The sequence below is a fragment of the Ixodes scapularis genome, unplaced genomic scaffold (assembly GCF_016920785.2).
Source record: "Ixodes scapularis isolate PalLabHiFi unplaced genomic scaffold, ASM1692078v2 PGA_scaffold3__209_contigs__length_174095766, whole genome shotgun sequence".
Lineage (NCBI taxonomy): Eukaryota > Metazoa > Arthropoda > Arachnida > Ixodida > Ixodidae > Ixodes > Ixodes scapularis.
In genome coordinates, this window is record NW_024609868.1 from 163373308 (window position 1) to 163399263 (window position 25956).

Below are 25956 nucleotides of genomic sequence, written 5' to 3' on the forward strand. Positions count from 1 at the left end.
CAATCTAATAGAACTTGGGGTGGAAAGTGGGTGGTGAACCTTGCAGCTCTGTGTTCAAGGTTTAAAAGCATTCTATTCTAGTATCGTGAACTCTAGAGATACAACAAAAGCAGTTGAGAAGTATTTGTGTAATCTAAAGTTGGCAGTGCCTCGCAGTTTAATATTTTTTTCATATATTTTTGTGCTGGTGTGGATTTTGTACGTGTCCACAAAACAAGATATTTTACCGCGGGTATATGTGCATATGAAGATAGTGATTACATAAAATCTTTAGCTATGTCGGAGACGTAGTCTGTCCCTTTTCCTTCCACTGTACAAGGTTTATTCTCCTTCTGCCCAGTCTTGGGCTAAATACATCATGGTAAGAAACTTCCACCAGCTCGGCCGTGCACCGACTATTTTTGTTAATGTGGTTGCAGTAAAAAAATATTGATTTAGGAGTCAATACATTTTGGAAAGATTGGGAGCGCGTGGAATGTGCGGTGGTGTGAGAGTTACACCTGTGCAGCTCCACAAGGCCGGCGTTGCGAAAATGTGAATGATATCCTTAAGGATCCGCATTTCGCACCCCCAGCTTTGAATCGAGTGGTAAATTTAAGACATCACAACGCTTCCAACGCGCTCCAAACACTTAATAAATTTACTGATTTAGTTGTTTTCCACGACGCTCAGAAAGTTTCGAATTAAAACCATACGTGTATTTCCACTAATAAAGAATTAAGTAAAACGAATCAGTTGTTTTCATCTACTTTAAAAATTACCCCCCCCCCCCTTTATTATGTCCCTTTGGCCGTGTAACTCACCTCCGCAGACAACGCTAGTGTAGCTTTCACACCATAAAACACCTATGACACCTAAAATAAAACACGCTATACACTATAGAGCTATAAGCAACCTAGTCACCTCGGCGGCTCCAACGAAATGCGCGGGGCTGCGGATCCCCAGCTACCAAATACAATCGTAGTGGAGGTGCTTGCGGTCTTACGAAGGCTTATTGCCAATTGGGAGATAACGGTGCCACCTCAAAAAGACGCCTTGTCTAAAATACTCTTCAAACCTCGCTGGGGCATGTCCGGTACCTTTCGCTGGTTAGGCACGCGAATCCTACACATTTGCTTTAGCGCAGAGGTCCGCACTTTCTATGGAGGTCTGGAGAAATGTTAGAAGTAGCTGGAGATGCAAGGCACTCACTGATGTTCTTCCGCGCGTCGCATGAGCCCGGTCTTCGCGCCACCTCGATCCAGAAGCCTTTGCCGGAGCCGACGCCGTTGGTATGGAAGTAGAAGGTCAGCTCGTCCGAATTCTTTGGGAAATCAACAATCTCTGCAAGCCAGGCAAACAAAGTAAGAACAGACAGAAAGCTTTCATGTCCATTTAACCACCTGCTGATATTGGGGGAAAAAAATCAGGCATCTGATTTTCGGAATTACGCTAACCGTAGTTCGAGTTTTTGGCGTTTTAAGAAAAGATCGAACAATAGGTAGCTGGTATTTTTTTTATTTGCTTTATATCTTTATATATCATTGACTATTGCGTGACGTAAATAAATTTGTACATATTTTCGTCTGCCAAACAGTTCGGGACATCAAAGATAGTAGATCTCGAAGAGGCCTACTACTATTACCGGTCTGGCCATTTCTGGCAGTAGAAAACTTAACTAATAATGTTAAGAGCCAAATTATTAAAAAAAAATATATGGTCGTAGGTCAGTCCAAATAAATACTTTAGGTATTATTGTAGTCATATGCATTTTTATTAAACGTCCTAAGCATGAAACGTTGAGCTATTGTCCACGAAATTTGCGAGCCTGTACCTCTCGACATATTTGAAACACATACGAAAAATATTAATGATATTCTCTTCATGCAAAATAAAACAAATATGAAGTGCTTGCACAATTCGGTGGCCCAGATATTAACACACAAACACAAGGTAAAGCATTAAAAAACTAAATATTTCTGACGCCAATAAAATATATAATTTTTTTTTTAATTCAACACAAATAATTTTTATTTTTATTTTGGGCGTTTATGACGTTGAAATATAATAAGTAATTTGACTTTTTTGTAAATAAAACCTTCTACCGAGCCCCTTTCTTGAGTATGCAGGAGGTGGTATTAACAAACTGAAAGCCATTTCGACTTTTATTTTTATCAAATTAATTTATACCATCAGATAGCTTATTATTACAGCTAGGTACTGCTACTTGATTAATGTCATTTCCTTGGACTGTTCTATGTTGGAAAAATTCAAATTAGAGGTAAAATTTCTCCAGGTAGCAAGTATATTATTTTATTTGAAATACCTACAACACCTAAAAATCACCGGCTTCCTCATGTAGCGTTCAATGGAACAGCACGAGTACAGAGCTGCTTTCTCAAAGTCGAAATCCCGGATTTCTGTACCGTGGACATCGCAGCAGTTTGTCCGTGAAGGCTGTGTACGGTATGGCCGCCCCCTTTGGCTGAAGTGCATAGAATACTTAGTTTGCAGTCACTGAATTGCTGAATCAGCAGGAATTTTTGTTTTAGATAAATTCATTAATTCCACATTTCGACAGTCACCTCCGCACCGCAGTGCGAGGGGGTGGTGATGATGTAGACCTGCTGAACGGCAAAATGCTGTCTTGTCCAAGGTACAACCGAGGTTTATGTCCTTAGCCCCCGCCTTTCTCTGGTCGGCCTGTTCCATTGAGCCCTACGTCACGGAGCTGTTCCTCTGCTGCTGCCTGGACAGGGATCCCCTAAATAAGACACAGTTCATGCGTCCTGTATATGTGTGGTGATCAGTCTGCAATGCTATTGCATGATGGTGGTCTGACCGTCTTTCATCTGTGAGATTACAATAGACAGCAATGATCAGCTTCAGCGAATTGTGCCGCACATTCTCCACACATCGTTATGAGAACCGTGTCCTTTTCACGTCGTTTCAACCGTGTCGTATAATCTTCACTCGAGACACACTACCTTTTTTTACGCCGTTAATGTTTTAAATTAGCTTGCCCAAGGGCTCCCAAGGGTGTTACGAAATCGCCATCATACTGCTGGTAAAAACATAATGCAGATATTTCCAGCCCATTAACGATATTTTTACGTGCAGAAGCAACAAGTTGAGCAGTGTATCAAATCCAGCTCTCAAATGCACAGAAACTGCCAATATAAACGGTGTAAATGAGGCATGACAAAGTAATCACGACTCTGTTGACTGCCTCTGGAAAACTCAAAAACAATCATTTTCAGGTATCCGCAATTACGGAGGTTATGGCTTTGTTTTCGTTATCAAAGTGTACATATAAATTGAATCGAAACTATCAACTGCCGCCTACTATTCACTCATTCATTTCATTCATTCATTTGTTTATTTTCTGTGCTCATGAACAGCTTGACGCCTTGGTAATGATGCAGAACAAAATGTTCACAGGTTAGTTACAAAAGTCATAAAACCTACGAAATTCGGTTTAAAAACATCGATATCTGCTCCCCTGAGGGTATTGTAGAAGTGTTGAATACGGGTCATGGGGCTGGTTCGGGTGATGTGATTAACATGAAAAGTCGGAGAAACCCGCAAAACTGGACTCGGAACGTGAATATTATTACCAAATGTGAGATCTGGGCAATCAATTAATCCATTAATGCATTTGTACAGGAAAACAAGATCGCGCTCACGCCGTCTGGAACTCAAAGTAGGCCAATTGCATCGTTCCAAGAGTCTTGCATAAGAATAATAAACAGTACAACCAATGTAACGATCGTAAACAATTCGAATAAAAAAACGCTTTTGAACCTTTTCAATTATCTCTTGGCTCGTAGAACTAATACAATTCCAGACTACGGAGGAAAACTCCAACTTGGTCTGGATTAACGACAAATATAACCGTAGAATACAGGTTGATGTGGAGATTTCACGCGTGATTCTAGAAATTACTCCCAGCTTACGCAAAGAGTCATTTATCAGGTTAACATGCACAGTAAAGTAATACGAAGAATCTATGTATACACCAAGATCACGCGTGCACTCGACTCTTCGAGGGGATCATTGCCAATCTGGCAACAAAAGTTTATTTTTTGTACCTTTTTACACAAAGACATAATAGCAGTTTTAGAAGGATTGAGCGTTCGTATGTTCTGACGACACCAATTGCACACAAGCCTAACATCCTCCATAAGTTTTTCTCTGTCTTTCAAGGATATGATCTGCCTAACCAACTTGACATCATCTAAATATTGCAAGATGACCGAATTGCGAACAATTGAGCTCAATTCATTAATGAAAACATTAAAAAAGATCGGCCCAAGTATCGAGCCTTGCGGCACACCCGAAGAAGAAACAAAGGCCGGGAGTGATGTCCAAGAACACGGACAAAATTGTGTCTATTAGACAAATAATCTAGAAACAGGGAACAAAGGGAGGTACTCACGCCGTAGGATTCTAGTTTGTGTACAAGGAGCGAATGGTCTACCAGATCAAAAGCCTTAGAAAGGTCAAAATATACAGCGTCTACCTGTCGACGTTGACACACAGCAGGTGAAACAAAATTTAAAAAAGACACCAGATTTGTCTCAACAGACCTTTTACGCATAACGCCGTGTTGTGAAGGCTTATCTTAAGGCTGAAATCCATGGGAAGAATATGCTGCGAATAACCGACAAATTTTTCCCGGCGGCTTTTGCTCTGCGCGTGGAATCAACACAGTGGCTGCTACGTCGCGCGCAAAGCGAGCGTGACGTCGGGCGGCGTTCGCCAGTTATTCGTCACGTAATTCGGTCCACGGAGTTCAGCCTTTACGCTTAAAAGAGTTTCAAATGCGCTCAAATAAAACAATTTCATAGATCTTAGCAGAGAGAGATAGCAACGACACAGGTCTGTAATTTTTTACATCATCCGTTCTGCCATTCTTATGTACTGGCACAGTAATAGAGTTCTTCCACAGCGAAGGAAATGTAAGGCTCTGCAACGACAACTTAAATATATGCGTTAAGACGGGCGCAAAAATAGAGGAGCATCCTTTAACAATGAAGCTCGGAATGCCGTCAAATGCAACTGATAATTAACTGCGGCTTCAGTTTCCTGATAGCAAGTTCAATATCAGTCATTTCAAAAGATAAAATTCACAGGTGATCACTGGCATTATCGCTGACGCCATGCACAGGCAGTCCAGTTTGGCCGCAAAAATAAACCGAAGAAAAATAACTCGCGAATGCATTTGATACATCTTCGGGCTCAGACAGCATATCACCCAACGAGTCAGCTATGTTTATTGATGACGAAGTTGTTGTTGTGCGATCCTTTACATATCGCCAGAAAAGCATTGGGTCACGATTTATGATACGTTATACTGACTCTCGATGTAATTTTTTATCGCGCTTCAGCAATGTCTTAGCTAGCGCACGCGACTCAGAAAATGTTAGATACCAAAAAGTGGAATTTGCAACCTTATATTTCCCATGACAATGCAATTTTTTTCTTAGAACTGATCTAAGCTCCTTGGAGTACCAGTGCGGATAACTATATCGTGCGTATAAACGAAGCTTTTCAAATATCCCTAGAAATAAGGTACTTGGGAAAAACAAGAACAACTCTTTACGGGAACAGACCGTCAACCAAACAAAAAAAAAACAAAAAAAAACCGTCAGAGATATAAAAAAAAACTGATTTGCTGAATGCTGAACTAATCATCATGTATTAACTTTTTAAGCAGTGATAATAAACGTAATAGATTAAAGTGTATAGTCGCTCGAGTATAATCTAAAGCCACTAAATAGAGTCATTTTCGAAAAATGTAAGGTATGTGCAGCATTGTACAGCCTCCCGAGAAAACACTCAAATTTCGGCGAGTCTATGTGTTTCGCATTTCTGTTGGTCTTTGCCCGTGAGCCACACAGTTCCTTCCATCGTACAAGCGAGGCGAGGCTTTGGCTGCTCGCCGCGGCACGTGGGGCCGCTGGCACAAATATGTATCCCGATAGGAAACTGAAACCTAGAATTAAAAAAAAACATAATAGCGCCGAAAACGCAGACAAGGACGAAGACGAAGTAAACGAACACGGGGCACGAAGAACCTAGAAACGCGTCCAAAGAGAGAGCTTTCCTGGAACGCTGTAAAATGCTCCATGTGCCTTACGTGTTCCTATACAGAATTTATATAGTAGTGTTCGATAATGATCAACTATAACGTTTCTAAAACCACATACAACCCCTTCTATAATGCCCTATGGGCCCTGGGCGTATTCAAATAAATAAATAAATTTATTCTCACTAGCTAAGCAGGTGCAGCAGTATTACGTGTCTCGTTCATAATAAAAATGAGTTATCATACTATTATTTAAAAGGACGACGTATTTGTAATAAGCACAATGGCATTGATATCTTCTTGAACTCTTTAAATTTAAATTTTTATATATCGGTAGTTTTGAATCGTGGATTACGAGGAAAGATGACGATAACGGGCTTCTCGGGATATAATACCGAGGGGGTATGTAAAAATATAGAAGGGGAAAGGGGGGGGGGGGGGGAGGTTGCTGTTTATTTGAGTGATAACCCGGAATATGAGGCCTTGCCAGAATTATCCAAAGTTTGTTTTCAACAACGAAGCACTTGTTCCTTAATGTCATTTCCTGCTAGTAGTTGCTGTTTAAAAACTCTCCTCCAGGGTAGCTAAACTCTTGGAGCAAAACATTCTTCGCTTTTTGACGTAGCGGGGGGAGTGATCAAAAGAACGCAGCAAAGTTTCCTCCTTCCTGCGCGCGCTCAACTTCGCAACTTTTGACGAAAAATCCTCCGCGATCCCTAGGCGAGGCACGGGAGCACGAGACAGCGCGGGGAGGCGAGCGTTCACGCCGCTCGCTGTACGTCGTCTTTGGGCTCTCTAGCGCCGACAATCCCGTCATGCCTCGCCCAGGCGAGGAGCGGGAGCAGACGACGAGAGTTCGTCTGCTACGATGAGGCATTCGCACAGCGGAACTGAAAGAAAAAGTTGGTTTTCTGCTCGAAATCGCGTCCCGCGGGCCAACTCAAACGCGAGCTTGAATTGTAAGCCTCTGATATTTCACGAAGAAAGGAATCGACGGCCCGTCTTTTATTTGCGAAATTCGAGTCGTTTTGTAGCCGTACAGACGCTGAAACCTACCAGTGTGAAATGAAAGGCCCAGGACAACCACAGGGGCCGCGAGATCTAGCATCATTTGTGTATGGGTGAAAAGTGCAACATTTTTCGACAAAGCTCCCACAGCAAAAACCTGCGACGGATTCACTCAGCGTCCGGGAAGGCTAAACATGGAGACGTTGCCCGAGACTCAAGCAAAGTCTTATTTGAACGGCAGCTATCTCGCCCCGTCATATTTTGTTTTGAGAAAGCTCTCGTTTCTCAATGCCAGGGAAATAAAAAGTCTTACGAAACGTATTGCTAGCTGTTCCAAAGAACTAGATTTAAGCCGTATCCTTTCAGTTATTCACTCATAATATTATGCTTAAAACGAAGCAAGCTCTTGCGCGTACAGTGCCATCAATTTCCTCAAGCGTATGCTGTTTTGTAGTCAACTGGTTTCGGAAACTTACGCCGTCTGTAGATATCTCCGACTGCCGAGTTGCTTAAGTGGAAGTCATCGCAAATGTAAGTACCACGTTGCAGCAACCAACGTTTAAACGATGGCAGCGACTGCACTCTCGCATTCCCACCCATCACGTCGAACAAAAAGGCGCTAGTTTCGGTTTGAGATCGGTACTTTTCTACAACATCTATGGCGACAGCATCAGTCTGCACTGGGTGCATTCGGCAAGTTCGTTCGGGGCCTGTTCTCCGTGCAGCACTTGGCGGGTGTAACGCATTAGAACTCTCACAGTGCAAATCTGTATCGCGAATTGGGAGCCCGTCACTGGCCTCACCGGCGGCCATTGCTTGACGACGGGCAATATGCCGCGTCCTGTCTAGTTCTCCCTTCGTTTTCGTCCTTGTTGCTTTGGCCTTTTACATCATGAGGCAATACACGCAAGTCTAAGGAAGACACATGCAAAAATTGGAAGCTTGTACGCGGTGGTCGAGGGCGAGCATTTTATGACGTGCTGCGATGATTATGTCGGGTTCTTGGAGATCAAATAGACATTCGTCAAGCGTTTGAACATCGATTAAAAAAAAAAAAAATTGGCCGGAGCACGATTGACTTTACCGACGTCGCTTGCTTCGGTTGCTAAATAAATGGCACGTCGAGCGACTGAACGGCACGCTCCGAGTTTCAGTTTGTCACGGAAGCCCTCACAGGAGTTCCAAGAAAAAGCTTTCACCATGAAGCGCTATGTACAAGCGGTCAACACGGTGCGAAAATCCCCAGTAAAGGCATTCTAACTTATCGTTTGCTGAGCTTTGATGACTCCGAAATCACGGATGACTCCACAATAACTCTCGGTAGCCCTTGTCTCATTAAACACATAGCAGTTAACGCCCAACAAAGTAGCCCTGGACCCTCAACCACACAACATTTAGTTAAACAAGATTGATATTCTAACGCGTTTAATATTCTTGCCCACAATATTAACTGTTATTTGCGGAAACATGATAGAAGTTTCATGGTAGAGAACAATTTACTAACGTAATAAAATTGAGTTGTGTCAAGCGATGACTACCGGTGGTGCCGCTCGACCCCAGCAATACAGGCCTCTATCCACGATCTAGCCTCCTAAGAAATCAGTGGTGCCAGTGCTATTAGACATAAATCGTTTATTTGCATCGGTACTCCCACACCTGCCGGATGTAGGGACGAGGCGCAAAACCGTACATCCGGCCAATATTGAAGCCGGTTTTCGGACGATATTGCCTCGACACTCGCCAAGAAGCAACGTGCTGTTTCGGCGACTCGTTTGTGTAATTTATTTGTTCAGTCATATTAATGGGTCCCGGGCCACTGTGTACACCCCAAAAAAGAAATGTACTGTGGTAATTAGACCCTGAGGAGAAGCAGGCACGTAGCCAGATTTTCGGTTAAAGGGGGGGGGGGGGGGGGGCGCCGATGACAAAGTGCTTTATGAGGGGGAGGGAGGAGAGGAGGCCCCAGCAAAATGGAAAATTTCGAGGGGGGGGGGGGGGGGGCGGGAAGGCCAGGCCTTATGCCCCCCCCCCCCCCCCCCCCTCCCCTTGGCTGCGTGCCTGACGAGAAGGGTATTGTAGTTTGACATCTTTATAAAAAGGTGTAGGCATTATCATACGTTTTAAGCAACGTGTTTAAAAAATCGCATATTTTTAAAGGTGTGAAGTTTACATATTTTTTATAAGCTCCATCGCTACACTTATTAGGGTGTTAGTTATGGGACACCCCACTTACATGTTTAAAGGTGGGAAAATGCTTAATGCGTATATACCTCTAACGGAAGACAATCTCTTTCATGTGATTACATCGCGTGCCGATGAAACGATCTGTCGATGACACGTCGTTCGATGAACTGATTTGACCGCCAATGAGTGACGACTGCCAGTAGAATTTCGGAAAAAATAATTCTGCCGGCTGCCGGGAGACTCGACCCTACCCAAGAATTACCCCGGTTCTTGTTTGTTTTCCAACATTCTGAATTGTATACCAGCTTATTCGTACCTTTTCGGATATTACAGAAAAAAATAAAATAAAAAAAAAGCGATGGCAGCCGCAAAAACTCTGACAGCCCGGTTCACAGTCATGTGGGAGACTGACAGGTGCTCGTCAGTCGCCACCATGCCTTGAAAGCTACCGGTTCCGAAGAACCGGAGCGCGCAGAGAACTTGTTGTTCCACGGTCCGAGGCGGCGAACGAAGCTCGTCGCAGAGTAAACGCACAACGGCTTTGGATAGCCGGTACTGTCGCCGAAAGTCGTCGTCGGGGAGTTGAAAGGCGTCCCCAGTGGTCTCAGTAGCGACGCCGACGGTGGCGGAAGATAAGCTCGGCCGCAGCGTACGGCACCGCCATGTTGACAAAGTTTAACTTCGCCTCGATCCAAAGCGAAGATCTCGAGCTGAAACCGCGGCTCTCGCGAAGTTCGGAAACGTCACTTTGACGTCAGCGACAACTTCGACAAACGAGGTTTCTTGTTAACACAAACTTCGGAGGGATTTTGAGCGTCAGCAGGTCGCCTAGGGACAATTCGCAAAGCATTAATTTTAGCTTGGCGTAGGGATGTAGGGACAAATGGGCGCTACGTCATTGGCGAAGCCGTTCAATCAGCGGGCTCCTCGCGCCCCTTACGCGCCGCACGCGCGCCTCGATGAACTTTGCTTCGACTGATTGACACCTCGCTCGGCGCGACGTCAGCGGCGCGAGAGTCCAATTAGCGCGTTCCGCAACTTTCGGGCACAAAGTTGTGCTTGACGAGTTTAGCGACCCTGGTCACTAACGAAGTTTTGTTTTAATTTATTGAGCATATTATGGAATATTCGACCTCATTTAAAGCCATACTGAGCCAAAGAATTTAGTGTCCATAATAAGTGGAGCACGTTCTTTCCGCGAGCCAGCAGCCGCCGGCGTGCGCGAGCAGATGGAACAAAAATGACGTCAAAGACCTCCATTCGCGGCAAAGATAACAGTGAAATGTATGGGCTTCGGGCCAAAGGAGAATAAAGAGAAGTTTTTCATCTTCACAGTGGTGTCTGGTGTAAAAGGTAAGCGATTAATTGGTCTAACAAGCACATAGCTTTCACTTGTCAATGTGAAAAACCTGTCTTCATTCTCCTTTGGCCCGAAGCCCATGCATTTCACTGTCCTCTTAAGCGCGAATGGAGCTCTTTGACGTCATTTTCCATTGCGTGTACTCGCGCACACCGGCGGCTGCGGGCTCGTGGAAAGAACGTTGGCCATTAATTGTGGGCACTAAATTCTTTGGTTCAGTATCCCTTTAAGCTTTCTTTAGTCTTAATAGGTGAATGGGGGTTCTTTTGAATTGCTTAGTATTCTGCAGTCACACCGACATGATGTGATCTGCCCATCAACTAGAATAACATCGCAACCGCAAGCACTAATAGATCTACGCATTACAAATTGTAATATGGAGGTTGCTGGTGTCGTATCTGGCAATTTAAACGACCACTTACCAATACTAGTTTCATTGCCCTTCTTACAGAATTGAAGTTACATCCTAATAAAACTGTGACGATAATTAGGAAAATTGATAAGAGTTCGATTGAGCTCTTTTTTTCTTAGTGTCGAATAACAATCAATAAATCAATCAGGGAGCTTTATTGTGTTTCCCAAACAGCTCTAGGGGCCTTATATAAACTGGGAGCCAGAACTAACTGAAACAGAACCAAATAAATCATATGATGTCTTTCTAGAACTTCAACAAAAATGTTATGAACAATCGTTTTCATAAAAAAAAAAAAATTGTGGATCTCCCGTACTTTATATCGGCGCATAAGGGAACGAAATATATGATGGGATAAGTTCATCGAAACATGAGATATGGATATATTACCAAAAAAATCAGGAAAGAGAGAAACAAACGTAATGCGTATATCGAAAAAGGAAAATCCCTCGACTGCAAAAACAAGTTTAGTGCAATGTATGATAATTCAAAGAAAGTCCAGCAAGCCGTCAATGAATTTACCCCTACACCACGTGATGTTGCTCTAATGAAACTTACAATTAAGCAGGTTACTTACTCCGGTTAACTTCTTGCAGATGAATCGACCTCTCATTTCTTACTCTCAGTAGGGTACGTTGTTGGGATAGTTGGTTCATCTTAGTAAAACATCCCGAAGGAAAAATCCATCAATGTAACCCTGTTTGGCAGTCAATGTTTTCTAGTGGACCGCTGACTGTGCCTGACTGTACGTCAAGCATGTCTGATTGGCCAACAAGTTACTCTGACCGACAGTCAAACTCCAGTCAGACCCCGCTTGTCGGCTTTGTGATGGTTTCCTGATGCCAGTCGGCCGCCGCAAAATGCCATCAGGATGTCTTGGTGGCGATTCTGACTGTACATCGATTGTCTCTGACTGTACGTCAAAAAGCTTTGACGTGCAGACAGACGTACGGTCAAAGGACGTAAAGTTCGTTCGGATACCACTATTTCGTCAAATCTATGAATACGAAAAGTAATCTATGCAAGAGAAAACGATTTCGGGACGTGAGCCCATAAAACCTATGACACGCAACCGACCGACAACCTTGATCAGAAGCCCGCCGAAGCGCCGAACAGGCCGAACACGACACTTCGCTTCGCCCATAGAGGCTTCGCCGAGCTTTCATGAACGATCGCTCTCGACTCGTTTTGTTTGCCCGCTTGCTCCAACCTGTCAATTCTGCCCGGGCTCTACAATGTCTTATGTTTTAGTAGAATTTCTACTCGACAAGACCCAGCCTGTTGTGAGTTCCGACGATGTAAGGGACTTTAGCGGTGTAGTTGAAGACGACGAGGTGTACCAGGTCTACTGGGCCGGTGACGCGCGAACAAAAGGATCGTTCTACGACGCGAAAGTACTCTACATGGCAGGTGAGTGGAACTGAAGTACGGCGAGTGACGTACGAGTGCTTTGCATAACATGCTGACGGCTTAACTGCATTTGCAACCGAAGCATCTCGTACAAAACGGATGGTGAAATCTAGTTCTCTAAGAACCGGCCTAGCATAGCGGTTACGGTGTCCGATTTCTACGCAAGTGGTCGCGGGTTCGATCTCCGGTGGTACTGCTTTTTTTTTTTTTTTTTTCTCGGACATTTTGTTTTATCGAGGCATTTGGCGATATTTATGAGTGCGTATAGCTTTACTCTCATATAAATGCTGCCCTTGTTGATGAAATTCCCTTGGCAGTGGCAGTCAGACGTCATCTGATGGACCATCAGATGACGTCTGATGCTCCATCACGTTCCACCAAGGCTGCTGACTGGCAGTCAGTGTCCCAAATTACGTATCTTCATGGAATTTTCAATAGGGATATAAAATAGCGCAACAAAAAGACAAGGACAAGAAGTATACAGGACAGGCGCTATTTTATAGCGCCTGTCCTGTATACTTCTTGTCCTTGTCTTTTTGTTGCGCTATTTTATATGTCTTACTCTCAGGTTCTTCAACACTACCCTTTACCAGTACGCCTAGGTCTGAATCTCCCGTTACTACACCTAGGGTGCCTACCTGTTTCCGCTCCGCTTTAGGGTGGCGCCAACTTCTTGTTACCCTTTCCCAGATCCCTTCACACCGCCATTTTTTTTCCCACTTATTATTTCGCTAAACGTAAACAATGTTGAGTTTCTGTAGTCTCGAAGCACCGGCAGCACTGTGAGGCCACTTCCGTTTCCGTTCATAAGAGGAGTCGGAGTCTCAGCGGGATGGCGGTAGTGGTGGCTGTCACTCTTTTTATTTGGGTGTTTCCTATTTTGAAGTTGCGAGCAGGAAGTGTGCGTTGCTTTTTACGAAACATGAGTTCCGCGACAAAATGGAACGCAACAGAGCGGCATTGCACGCCGAAACCTTGCCGTCGAAACGAGAGCGGTGAGCGCTCCCTAGCCCTAACGAGGATGAGCGGCGTAGTGCGAGCCAACGGTACTAAAACACTCAGTTGGGAAACTCGCTGTCGAAACGTGGGCCACTGGCGTCCACCGAGACCGATCTAAATACGACAACAGCGCCACTCTTTATCATTTGCCTGTACTGTGGTCACCTTGAGCTTTTAAAATCATGTTTTTGAGTAAAACAAGCGGAAAATACTCTTTTTGTATGAAATTGATTGGAATTTAGTACAAAATGAAGGGCGCGTGATGTTTTTAAAAAAATTGGTTTGCGAGGATTTGCGGCATAATTAATATTGCTTTTATACATGCCTCAGCGGTGCTTTCAAGTATCTCGTCCCAAACTTGGTGTATTTTAACTTCGGTAGTAAGACGCGGCGCGTCCGCTGGGGAGACGGGGGTGGCACCCCTGTAACCTCTTCCGCTGTATCGGTTTCGGCGCCAAAATGGCCGATTAAAGCCAAAATAGACGTCACGTGCAGTTCCTCGACTGGCCGCTGCAGGAGAAATGGCGGCATTGTGTTCGCCATTAGCTCGGTGGTCGAGGACAGATCGGGGACACTTTGTTAGTGCAGTCTCTATGGGAGTTTCCCAACTGAGTGGTCTAGTAACGTTGGTGCGAGCGCACGACCGGCGAGTGAGACAAAATGGTCGACGAAAACAGCAGAGGTTGCCATGGTAACGAGGTAGGCAACATTGATTTGTCGGCAACAGGTATGACAAATGTTGTCGCCACCCCAAACAGCGGAGCGGCGGAAACATGTAGGCACCCCAACTAGACCTATACATGACACAATTGCTTTAGCGCCCACTAATGAAAAAGATGTAATTACGATTATTAACTCCTTAAGGAACAGTGCTGCTTGAGGTGAAGACGGGATAGGTTCGAAGCCAATCAAAGAAGTTTCCTCTTTAATATGTACTCCCCTTGCGCACATTTTCAACATTATTATAAGCACTGGTTACTTTTCAGAACAAGTAAAAATAGCGAAAATCTGCGTAATTCATAAAAGCGGTTCCAATTATAAAATAAGCAATTATGAACCAATATCAGTACTTCCGGTTTTCTGAAAGGCGTTATTCGCAAACGTCTATACTCCGTTTCAAACATCGCGTGCAACGCTGGGAAAGCTACTGAAGTAGTGCGCATGAAAAAGCACAAAAAAAATGTGTTACTCCGCCAGATTTCGTGTACAGCGGTACAAGGCGCTGCTCTGGCGATGCCGACATCTCGGTGGCGGTGGTTCGAATCCACTTAGGGCGCAAAGGTTTGTTTTTTGTTTTTTTTCCTCGACCTATTTTTTGTGCAAAATTGTGCGTATTGCGGAAGTGCATATTTCAATTCCTCTTTTCTTGTTGATTTTTATTTATAAGAAGGTAGACTAGGGGCTGGTGTTCCGCTTGAACTTGCGCCGGCCTCGTCAAAACGGAAGAACGGTCGAGATCCAGGGCGTCTCTATTTAAAGCCGTTTATTTACATGGTAGCGTGAAAATCGGAGAGCACCTTGAGAGTGTGGTGGACGGTCCTTTATATAACGAATACTGTGATTAGGGGACCGCACTGCCATTGGTCAGACGGCTTGGCATTCCCTCACGTGATGTGACTTCATGGAAGTTTCCTTCAGAGTCGGAATACTCGCCGGTGTATGGAAGAAGTCATCCAGACGGCAGTATCTCGGTGCTCTGGTGCCGGCGCCCCCATGAACCGGGAGTGATTCACAATAGACGCGTACACAACACACGGCACTCGAGATCAGGATTGAGTGTTGTTTCCTTTTCGAGGAAAGCAGGGGCCTCGGAATACAGGCACGGGCATGTGCGTCGTTTACTTAGCCGACCAAGGTTAAGGTGCCTCAGGCAGACGGAGCCGACCAAGGTTACGGTCCCGCAGGCAGAAGAACCCAGACGCTTCGGAATGCAATCACGGGCACCGCCTGCTGTAAGGTCCCGCAAGCAGACGGAGCCGTAGGCACGATTCATCACCGACACAGTTCCTTCTTGAGGCTTGTTTCACTTTGAAGCCATAAGGCCGATTTCAACACCAGAAATAACAGGTGGCAGTTCACAACACTGTCCGCGTGCTCGGAACTTTCACGTTGCGAGGTCTTCGCTTCGGGGACGCCACCTTGCCAGACAGTCCGGTGTCGTTACTGACCGTCTCCAGGACCTCACGGACCGACGTCTCCGGGAAACACGTTCTTGAACTCGCGTACACGTTGGCGATCACCTGCTTGCACTTTTGCGAGATCTTCACACAACGAATCTTCCAAAATATCCGAGCAGGAAAAGAAAGCTTCCCGCATAAGACGCCATCTTCACGAAACCGGCGAGGCAGGGGCAGCCGCATAACCCGAAAACCCGAAGCGAGTGCGAGTGCCGCACGAACGAAAACGGAAAATAGTTTGGAGTAGTTTATATTATGTTTTCCTTTTTATTGACAAAGAATCGGTGTTCCCTCGAAATCATAACGCCACTATTAGTTACTAGCTACAAAGATGTACACTTTTCGACTTTTTTTTTTTTTTTTTTTTCCAGGGGCCGCACTATTCTGTGGAGCGAAAGAAGTCGCGGTCGGCTGTGCAAACCGGCGCGCTAGCTTTGACTACGTTGCACGCTATGTTTGAAACGGAGTATAAGTAAATTTTGTGATAAGAATAACATTTTTACAAGTATTCAATGTGGATTCCAAAGAGGTAAATACCCCTGAATGACATTCCGAAATATAAAAAAAAATATATATATATATATTACGTAAAATAAAAAAACAAGGTTATACACTAGGCGTTTTTTAGACCTCAGAGGGGTCTTCGACTTTATAAAACGCGACATACTACTCTGGAAATGATCACTTTTGGAGTAAGAGGCACCACATTAAAGGGGTGGTGCAACGATTTTCGGACTTCGGTCAAAGATTTCTGGAAGTTGCCCCCTGACACTTCTGAAGTAAAGAACAGAAAACCGATTTCGCCTGCGTGTCCTAGTTGTTGCGTAAAAAAAAGATAAAGATTGGCATTTCGGGCACCCCTCAACTCACTCCCAGCCTTCAGGGTCACACCTGGTCGCACTCCCAGTGACGTCATTCGGAGTGCCGTGTAGCTTCCCGTGTGCTATGTCGGAGGACGGTTCCCCTCCCTCTCTCTGCGTACATTAGCGGGCGCTATGCTGCAGCTTAGAGCCGAGCGAGGTCACGTAATCTTTCCGCCGTAGTTCCTTCGGCTGCCACTTGGGGCTGCAGGTGGAGGAAAAAGCTCGACTTTTGCTTTGCGATTATGCAGCGGAATCGCGACATTTTTAATAAAGGAATTGTTTTCTCTATCCTCTGGGACACGATAAGCAACGTAAAAATGACGAGATGAAAATTCTTTTAATCATAAAATCGTTGCACCGCCCCTTTAAGTTTGGTCCACAGTTTACATCTCGCTTTTAATACTGTCCTTAATGATGCGTTCTTCCCCCTAGCGAAATTCGGTTTGTTGAACGCAGTGATCAATACTCGGGACACTACTCTTCCTGATCTACATTAACGATATAATAAATATCATGCACACACTCCATAATAACTGTATATGCAGATGAAACGAATATTGCTGTTTCTTTCACCGGAAATCGCTTGGATACCCTATAGAGAGAGTCAAATACTTGGCTGGGCCAATTTCACAGATGGTAACGGGCTGATCAGTTGGAAATAAATATGTCCAAGACAAAGTATATACTATATAGATAAAAAAATAAACCTCTTACAACCACAATTAATATATATCTTAAAATCTTCAATATTGAACGCGTGGAGTTCTTAAAATATCTTTGTGTTAGTCTCCATGAAAATTTACATTAGACTCCTGAAGTGAAACATCTCCGTAGAGAAAAGTCTAGATCTATCAGACTAATTTTTAAATTAAAATATATTCTCAGAAATCGGTTAAAACGATAGCTTTATACATCTCTGATTCACTCGAGGCTGCATTGGTGTAGTCTTAACAGACTGACACTTAACCCCGCTAAAACTGTTGTTATGTCATTTGCTATGAAGCTAAGGCTTCTGCACTTCTGTTACCAACTTGGCAGTGTCCCATTGCAAAGGGCGGATTGCACTCGTGCTCTTGGACTTTATATAGTCTCTTTTCTGTCATTTAATCTACATGTCAATAAGATTGTCTGTACGTTGGGTGTTATATGCCGAACTATACGTGAGTTTATCATGTCGGCCTGTATTATGCAGTTCCTTTGTTGTCTGGAATTGTATTGGGCGTACGCACCAAGAGTCAATTGAAAATGCCCAGAAACGTCTCTTTTAAATTTTTTACGACCGGTATGTCGGTCGCAGTGTTTTCTTTGAATATAAGAGACTTTGTTAACGATGCAATTCTTCTACTTTGAGTGAAAGACAACGCGACAGAGATCTCATGTTTTTGTTCAAATGCCTTCACGGAGTCATTGATTGCCCTGACCTAACTTCAGCGATAAATATTCATGTTCCGAGAAGATTTTTTGCGAATTTCTCTTGCATTTTATGTCAATCAATTCTTCCAAACCTGCCCCATGACACGCATTCAGGCCTTGTGTAATACTTTCGATGCTTCCTGCATTCACGTTTTCACTTTATCTTTTTCAGCCGTTCAAGTTTTCTCTTACAAATTTATAAATTTTAACCCATCTTTTTTAGCGTTCAAATTTTCTCTTGGAAACCTGCAGAATTAATTATTTTTTCGCTGTATGTTAATTGTGCATCAGTACAAAGGCGAAAGCTGCTCATGAGCACAAAAAAAATAAGCAAATGATTGAATGAATGAATGAATGATTGAATTATTGTGCATTTATCTGGGGGACAACAACAGGAAATAATGTTAAACAATTACATTCCAGAAACGTGCGGTTAGGTTAAAGGGCAACTCCGCTTCATTTTTGATATTTAGAAAACTATGTAGCCCTCTTCAGTATCATATAGGAAGACCCCATGTCAAATATTACGATCTAAGTCCGTTTATATATTTAGTAAACTGGCCAGCAAACCTTCAAGCGAGCCAAGTCGCCGAAATCGGCCAACTCTAGCGTGCGGCGCGAGGCGCAATCATCAGCGCAGTCAATGCCACGGAGTTGGAGCGGCCAACGTTGAACCACTACGACAGAAGCATGACTACGTCATTCTCACGTTTTGTTTGTTTTTACTTCTCAGAGCGAAATTGAACGACGACGTCATGAGTTTCTCCTCCCGGTGTTGGCTGACCGGGCGTTCACGTGATCACCGTAACGCGGATGCGCTAGTTTGCGCTGCTCTGCGCGCTTATCGGTCTGTTTTTCATCTCCCCTTCTCCTCTTTCGTCTTCTCTCCTTCCTCCTCTCCCCCGGGCCATCACCGTCCACGCCATGCGAAGCGACCTACCCGCGTCCAATAATAAAAAACAAAAAGACCTGCCTGCGTCGCGTGTCCTGTTTCTCGCTCCTTCCCGAACGTCACAAGACCACGTGGTTCGACGTCACGTGACCATGACTCTGACGACCCGAGACCAATGTTGCCTGACGCAACCAAAGTTTCGGTTTCGGTATCTGCTGATGTTTAAATTAGGATTCCATAAATAATATTCCACATTTCGCGAATCCGAAGACGTAGAGTTGTTTAGTAGTGCTTTGTGAATGTGAATCACATGAAAGCCTAATTTTTTTGGAATTGAGCGGAGTTGCCCTTTAATTGATAATCTACCATGGTTCGATTCGATCTCACCTAGTTTTTGTTAAACAAAAATACTAAGAATAAATATCCGCTTCCGGCTAAGGGTAGCTATTTTAATTCATATTAAAACTAGCGCTAATCCTGACATATTTAACAAGATATATTTATCAAAGCAAACAAATTACAATTTAAGACGTCAGCAGTTTCCAAGGCCTAGATATAGAACCAATTACGGTCCCAAAAATGATCCTCTCAGATAACAAACATTTGAAAGAAACACCATCCAGTATAGAAGTTGGCCCAAAAAATCCCTTCCATGTTTTCTTCTTTTTTTTTTGTAATATCGCAGCGATTATTTCTATTTTTTGTGCATATGCCTAGCAAGTTGTGTTGTAATTTTTTTTTCCTTTGGGGAGAAAATTGAATTATTGTTTTGTATTGCGAAGTGCTTTATTTTTTCTCATCTTGTTTTCTGCTTTTGAGTGGTGCAGCAGGGGTTTGGACCTAATGAGGCGATTCTAATTGCCTCTTGTCTCAACCACCTTGACAAATGCGTCAAAAATAAAATAAACAAACAAACAAAACAAAAAAAAAAACAGCAACAATCCTCGAAGTCCTCCGCGGTTGGCTGTCTGTTCCAGTAAGGGTTTCTTTTTCTCATGATCAACCTATGTTTATAAATTTTCGAAAGTCTTCCCGGAAAAAAAACAGTATTTAACTCCAATCAATACATCTACAAGTAGAGGGGATTGGTACGAGCCAAATATATTCAGCAAAGTCGCTAGAACCACCTCCGCTAAACTTGCTTTTTTTAATTACGAATTCCTATCAGAAAGGGCGTTCGGCTTCGTTTACTCTGGTACACTTTTCGTCGCTCCTTTCGCATCTTAAAAATATAAAGAGTGTTCAAAGCAGCCGCCCACTATTTTTTCACACCTTCAAAAATATCAAACGTGCTCCGTGCAGCCGCACCCTTTTTTGAGGTACAACTCAGTGTATTACCCAAAATGATGGTACTGAAAAGCTGTAGCCGCGAATGTGTAAGCGCCTGAGACAGGCTTTTATGCCCTTAATGGCGTTAAATTAATTGTTAAGAATGATTTCAACTAATGCACGTTCTACGATACCTTTGTGATACCGCGTCAGAGAGAGTCCCGTTTACTCAAGAGGTGTTTATTTCTAAATTTTGAAGAAGAGCGCCTCCCCTCCTTCCTAATCCACGAAGCCCCCTTTTTCGTCCTCCCTCGGGCGTTGAGGCAGACTCACCGCGGCGTCCCCGGTGCTTGAGCGAACCGCAGAAGAGTTTCCCGTCGACCTTGAGGTAATCGTTCCGGCAGTCCTCAGAGTCCTCGACGTCGAAGTCGTGCAGGGTGAGTTCGAGTGCGCAAGCGCCTCCCACGCGCTTGACCCGGTACGTGCAGTCCAGGTTGGACGGGTACTCGAGCGGGTAGTTGTAGCTGGTCAGGTTGCCCTCGCCGTCGAACAGGCAGTAGTCGCACACGCCCTGGTGGATGTACCGGCTGTCGGCTGCGAGTCACGAGAGAACTACCATCAGATTAGCCGCACTCTGCTCCACCATTCTCCAATGCCGCCAACACGCTCGTTCGTCCGTTGGATTACAAGTCAAATGAGCGCTGTTTTGCGCCAGTTATGCTTGTGCAATGCGGGTTTTGAAGCAGCGGTGATTCAAGATCGTCCTGGTAACCTTTCGCTCATTTGTGAGCCATTATAGCGAGCTAGTCGACAAAACTCACTGTCAAATCATCCGTCAGCCACGTGGGCAAACATTATGATGACAGGCAACATTGCTTTTGCGCTACTACGTGTCTGAAGTGTCATGATACTCTAAATCAGGGGTCTCCAAACCTTTTGACTAAGGGGCCGTGCTGAGGACCTTTCGCGGTCTCGAGGGCCCATAAAGTGTTACGACAATATAAATGAGAAAATAATAAATAAATAAACAAAAAAAGGCTTTTAAAAACGCAATTTCAACCTATAGCGAAACTCAAAAAATATTTCCAAGGTTGATGAATGCATACTTTCGTTTTAAATGTAATTTATTGCTAATTATGACATTACAAACTTGTTACCCAGACAACTCATTGGGCACAAATCGAATCACCTGTAAACTTTCTCAGATTCAGACTTTGCAGAAGACTGAGCATTGCACATGTGATTATGACAATATGCGAGTGCAATGACAAAGGACACTCGCCCCGATATTCGTGAGAACGCTAGGGCATTTTATCTTAGACGAAGTGTTTTCGTCTGTTTCTCTGTTTCCGTAATTTTGTTAATAAATAACCTTTCCGGTTGTTGTTGTTTTTTTTCTTTTTGTAAAATTACTCAATTGTTGTCGCCCAGTTTCGTAGAAAAATTGTTTCTTTGGCTTAAATCAACATTTTGTTTTGGAAAAAACGGTTTTTTTTTGTGGAAGCTGTGAAAAAGCAGTTTCTCTATTTATAAAACAGAAAGATTTTATTGTAAAAATGAATGTTTTTGTTTGGAGGTTTGTAAAAATTCATGGTTTTTCAGGTTGCGAATAAATAGAAAGAGCGAAATGTGTCGCTGATATTTACTTCGTCCTTCAATCGCTAAATACACAGCAAAGCGGGAAAATACGATCCAATGAACTATCGCGTACAAACAGAACCCACAAATAGCAGTAACACAAGAGCCAACCCATTCACGTACCCTCCTCTACGCATACCACGTTCACGTGATCGCTATATATGGCAGCCTTAGTTTTGAATTTGACTTGGCCGGTAACTGCGATAGCTGTCACATAAACACGAACAGGCTGACAAAATATTACTTTTACTTGACATATAATTAACATTTTCAAAGTGAATAGTTGATATATCTTAATCCAGCGCCTTCACATAAACCGCAGTAAATTAATTAACTAAACCCCATTAATTAACATCTATTATTAATTCGATCGATTATGTTAAAACTGTAGTACTAACCCTGATTTCTTTAGAGGCTATATGAATTATTAGATTTTAAATAAATATTCAATTAGCGCGACGAGTAACTTCCCCTTCTAACGTCCTCCGCGCCCCAAAAGACACAGGGAAGAGATTGCATGCATGTAATTACCATACCCTGTTTTTATCAATATGTGTTCGATTTCAAATCAAACTACCCGACTTCGCCGAGACGTGTCGCAGCTATCGCCGTGACTGTACTGTCCATGAAAACAGGGCTGCTCAATTTTTATATACTATCACCTTGAAAGAATGGCGAACCGCGGATCGCGTGGCCGTCGACACATGCCGCGCCTAGCATTTCAAAACTAAAAAAAAAAAGATAAAAAACAGCGTTGGAGAGTAGGGCGCTGCCAGGGTGTGCGTTCCAATCCGATGTGTCTGATCTTCGAGCAGCGCAACACATGCTTCGACGCTGCGACCGTGGTTCGCTGCAAGTGCCACAGCTATTTTCGTTGGCTCACCACTAGCCACGCGAGGAAGCTCGCCGCTCGCAGCAGGAGCCAGCTGCTTGCGGGTGCGTCCGTGTAGCATGACCGCAGCGTCATGATCCCTCCTAACTTGGACCGTTTCTTTTTTTTTCTTTTTTTTTTCGCGTTGGGTTTTTTGTTTTGTTTAATGGAGCAGAAATTGTGCGACATTCGAGAAAAAAGAACAAGAGGGAACCCAAGACGGCTGCTGACACCTAAGTCGATTACTCGGCAGACGTTTATACGTCAGCTTCCAGCGCTCGCCCTGTGTCCTCTCTTTTTCTTGTGTCGCGTGTGTGGCGCCAGCATTACAAAAATGCAGGTCAACCAGCTCCTGCATTCAGCAAACATTTTAACAAAATGCAGTAACTTTATCGTTGGGGACTTTTAGCAAACTGTTACCACGTTCCGCGTAGCGCACTTCCGGAGCATTTGAACCAAGCTTTTATGAACGCGCACCGTGGTTACGGCATCACCCAGGCGCGCGTTTAAAGGGGCTGTGCAACGAAATTGGGTAGGAATATTTCTTACTTTACACCAGCTTCCTGGCGCTTGTGGCACCCAAGAATACTCGAACGCAACACCACTGACCAAGAAGAGTCTTCGTCACGGCGGAATTCAAAGGATGAAAGCGGAGCTTTTCTTTCAGCCTCTCCTCCCAAAGCCGCCTTTTGCTCCTTCGCGAAATTTGATGACGGAGCTATGGGGACAATGGCAACAGTACGATCCCCGGAATGCGTCATCGAGCTGTGCGGTGACGATATTCAAATGCTGCTTACACAGTGGACGCGAAGTATGCGTACGCATTCGATCTGGGCTCGTGACAATCGATGCCTCGACATGCATTCGGGTAGTGGCCCGTGTCCAATCGCTGCAACGACGACAAAAGCCGAGCCATAACAATATCTGGAACTCGGCGCGTGTCCTGTGCTTTTCCAGCCCCATTGTGTGGCTATGATCAACATTGGCGGCATATAGACGGCTCCAGATCACGTGGCCGCTTGTTCTGGCTTTGAGGGGGTGAACGGTGCTCGTTTTTCTTTAATTTGTGTCAGCGACCCGTTTTAAGCGGTATTTGGGTAAAGTTCAAAAATTGTTGCATCGCCTCTTTAAAAGCATGCTTCATCAAATCAGGTGGTGCGGTCCGCGTAACGCGGTAAAGGTTAGCTAAAAGTCCTTATTGAAAATCCTCCCTTTGCAAGCAGCCAGGATCTCGTTCATCTGGCCCTATTGAATGATCACACCGTGTGTCAAAAGCGTGGAAGAAAAGTCAGCAGTTCGTGCATAGAAGACCTGTGGAGGTTCATTGATGTCAGCTATAAGCACCACACAGATGTCCTCGTAAATAACTGACAGTGCGTGTCTCCTGCAAAGTAGTTCGTATTGAAAAATGCGTAATAGAAATTCATAGTGTCTGCTATGTTATTTCTAAGACGAGTTGAAGGCGAAAGCCCAAGCGCCAATGCATTAAAGACCTCTCTTATTGTGCTGGGTCATCCTTCTTGATGTGCTGAGTCATCCTTCTCATTGTGCTTAGCCTTACTTTGCAATGTGCTGAGTAATCATAAAAATGTCCTTAGTCATCCACTAAATTCGCTAAGTCATTCACTTAATTCATTTGTCATCCTCTTAATTCTCCTAATTCACTTTAATTTCTCTTCATTGACATTGTAGTCCTTCTTAATAAGCTTTCATTACTCTTCTCTTTAATTCCTATAAATTCACTTTAATTTCTCATAATTCACTTTGATCCCTCCTAATTCGCTTTATAGTCCTTCTTAATTCGCATTGATTACTCTTACTTCTCTTTAATTAGTCTTAATTCACTCTAATTCCTCTTAACTCACCTTGATTCCTCTTAATTCAGTTTGATTCCTCTTCATTCGCTTTGTCATCGTTATTAATTTCATCGCCTCTAACTCGCCTGAATGGTCACGTAAGCGTTTTGGTACTTTCGCGTCGCCGACGTGTTTTCGCTCAAGGATTTTGAAGGTTGATTCAACGATGGGACATATAAGGGCCTTAAAAATGCATGAAAGAAACTGCTCAATTAGGGAGGAGCGTGATGCAATGGTCATGCTCCACCATAGCCTGCTCTATACTCACAACGGCTGGCAGTTCGACGCCGGAGCCATAAAGTGCGCGGTCGCAGATTTGGAGCGCGAGGATCTGGTAACACAGAGTTTTCTGTGGGACCTCGACGTCAGCGCATAGCTTTTGCAGCGGTGAGGACCCGAAACATGGTTTTCAAAACCGACGAGGAGCGAAGCTGCAGCGCGAGGAACGCGAGGAGCAGGAGCGACAATTCATTGCGTGGGAGTAGTGTGTTTCGGCGTCTCGCCGCAGCGGGGCGCCCGTCACGTGGCTCTCCTCTCATCCGTAAAGGCCCCCTATCCTGGGAAAAGTGGCGCCATTCATTGTTGTGGAAATGCTCGAGACACATGCCGCGCGCCAATTCTGGAAAGAACATTCTGTCTCAAATCTAGCGCAGTCTGCGCAGTTCCGCTAGAATGTTCCCAAGAGTTACACATTGCGCGTGCCTCTTGCATCGACGCGCCTTGCGCTGATCCTAAAACATGAAGTGGCTTTACTCATCCGTTGTCTGTCGTTCAACCTTTTCAATTTCAGCGAGCACTTCTCGTGGCGATCTGCTTTACTTTGTCAGTATGAAAAAGGGTATGGCTCCACGGACGCGCGCGCCGGGCGCGCGAGCAAGCATCTAGCGTCCTGCTCCGAGCAGCGAGCCTCTTCGCGTGGCTCGTATCGAGCCAACTAAAGTGACTGTGACAGGACTTGTAACGCACCACAAGTTCAGTGTCGAAGCTTGGGTTGTGCTGGGCGAGGGTCAAACACATTGGCGTAGGACCAGGACGCACACCCTCGCAGCGCCCTCCTCTCCAATCCGCAGTATTATCAGTTTCCAGTGGCTTCCAGGAGGTGCAGCATGTGTCGAAGGCCACGCGCTCTGCTGTACGCATTTTATTCGAACTCGATAGTACTACACCGTGTACTGCGGATAGGACTGGGCACTTAAAGGAGCCATGCAACGGTTTTACTACTTTGGCGGAATACTTCTTAGAACCACTCAATACATTATTAACTGAGTAAACTTGCCTTAGTTTTTCTTTCTAGGCAATCACAGTTGCCAAGCAAATTCGACAAGTGTGAGCATCGTTCATCCCCTCAACTTGGAGTTAGAACAAGCGGTCACGTGGCCTGGTGCCTGTCCTATGCAACCAACATTAATCATACTCACGCGCCGGGGTCATCAAAGTAGAAAACGCGTGCTGAGCTCCAGGCATTCTTGGAGTTGGCTATTCTAATCGCCGCAGTGGTTGGACACGAGCCACTACCCGAGTGTCTGCCGAGGCA

General features: G+C 44.4%; 1 protein-coding gene across 1 annotated transcript in view; it reads right to left on the reverse strand.

The window, feature by feature from the left end:
* The window catches only part of LOC121837354 (adhesion G-protein coupled receptor G6-like), a 45648-nt gene extending 25200 nt beyond the window's left edge, over nt 1–20448 (reverse strand). Inside the window, exons 1-2 of the mRNA XM_042292949.1 lie at nt 20391–20448; nt 1192–1323 (exon numbers count right to left, since the gene is read on the reverse strand). The gene's annotated coding sequence lies outside the window, so the exon portion shown is untranslated. The remainder of the gene's footprint in view (nt 1–1191; nt 1324–20390) is intronic.
* Nucleotides 20449–25956: the final 5508 nt, after the last annotated feature.